Source organism: Pundamilia nyererei, unplaced genomic scaffold (genome assembly GCF_000239375.1).
Source record: "Pundamilia nyererei isolate P.nyererei 1_Seehausen unplaced genomic scaffold, PunNye1.0 scaffold00289, whole genome shotgun sequence".
Taxonomy (NCBI): domain Eukaryota; kingdom Metazoa; phylum Chordata; class Actinopteri; order Cichliformes; family Cichlidae; genus Pundamilia; species Pundamilia nyererei.
The window spans coordinates 106044-107976 of record NW_005187690.1 but is presented as its reverse complement, the minus strand read 5'-3'; positions in this window follow the sequence as shown (position 1 = coordinate 107976).

The window sequence follows — 1933 nt, the reverse complement described above, 5'->3', positions numbered from 1 at the left end:
TTTTTTTTTCTTCCTTCCTCCACTCAAAACAGTCTGACCATTCTCCTCTCACATTTGAAAAACTGGATATTTTCTGTGTTTTGGTCCATTCCCTGAAAACTGTAGAGATGGTTGTATGGGGGGAAAAATTCCAGTAGGTGAGCAGTTTCTAAATATACTCAGATCAGCTAGTCTAGCTCCAACAACCATGCCTCACTCAGTCATTTAAATTGCTTTTTTTACCCCACTCTGACTGATGCTTTGACCATGTCTACATGCATAAATGCATTGAGTTGCTGCCATCTCAGGCATACAGCTTGAGTTTTGAGCAAAAAAAGCCCCGCTCACATGCTCTTCTCAGGGACAGCCAATCAGAAGAAAGTTTGTTAAGCAACTTGTTTCACAAACTGGGGGAACTGAGTCCTTGTTTGACCTATACAGGGATTATTTTGACTTGTAAGTCACGCAGAACTACTCTAGTGGAGTCCATGAATAAAAAAATGGGAAGACAGACCTTTTTCTGCTCATTTCTATGTGGTTTATCATTCCTATCACATTGTTCATAAAGCTTTCAGTCTCGCAGTGGAAACTGCAAGAGTGCGAAGATGACTTTTCTAGGAGATAAGATTGTTTCCATTTCAAAATAAGGTTTTCTAAGTAACTTACATGGGTTCTACTCAAGTCAATATTGATCATCAGTTTTATAAATAAGACCTTCTGTTAGAGTAGACATGTTCCCAGAGCTGTACAGATGTCTCTAGTGCGAGGCCTTAAATTAAATTGGCTTGGAAATGATTTAATTAAATGTTGACACAGTTTTTGAAATTGAAAACCAGAACTGCAGCTCGAATGAAAATTGGAAATGAAATGCTCTAAGCTCATCTGAGCGTCTTTCTTTTTTCTTTTTATTGGTACTTTAACTAAATGATCATCACAATGTCCCACCAGAGATGCTCAGTTCATAACAATCAAATATTAAATAGAAGAGTTTGTTTCTTTATAGATGTAATATAAAACCAGAACAAGTGGTAATTTATCATGAAGTTTGAAAGTCCTTCAGACTTTAAACCAATAAATTCAGGCCTGTCATTAGAAATCATTAACATCAATATAAAGCCGTAGCAGTCTCCAGTCCTCTGGGAAGCTCCGCCTAACGTTATCGTGTGCACCATCCTGCTTAACATTCGTGATGACTGTTCAGCAAATGTGGTTGAAAAAGACGTACTGGCCCTTTATTGGTGCCGGCTGGAGGAAGCAGTAGATATGAGAAGTGAAGAATATTTCATATTCAGAAGCACGCATCAATAGATTGGAGATCTTAACTATTTGATGACTATTGATTTGCGTTTGTTTAAAAGTTTTAAGATTGTCCTTTTTCTGTACTCCACACTGAGGTCATTGCATTTCATTTTGTTTTTTTCTGAAGGTATGAGTTGAAACTTTGCAAAGGTCAAGTGGAGAAGCAAAACTGAAAGACTTTTACCTCGCCAAGAAAAATAAATATGAATAGAAAACTGGAATTTAAAGTAATATTTAACTCTCCATTGAATAAAACACAACATTCATCTAAAATTTGAATGTAAATTGGCGCCCACTCCTGCCAACAAACGTTTTTGGGTTTGTTTGTTTTTTAAGAAAAAAAAATCGTTGTGAATGTTATTTTAAATGGAGATCATCCTTGTTGGAGAACACTGAGGCTGATGGGTGATTAATGAGTCGTTACTGGTGGTTGGCTGTGATTTCTTTAAGCAGCATTTTCATATTAAAACTTGATGACGCTGGGCTGAAATTACTTCTAGTATAATGGCTGTTTGATAACCACTTATTACCCACACGGCTTAGCTCTCCACGGCACACTCTGCAGAACAGAGTCCAATCAGGAGCTCATTCACAGACGGGCCGGATTCACACCGACACAGAAAATGTTCTTTTGTTATGGTTTTGACTGCGTTAA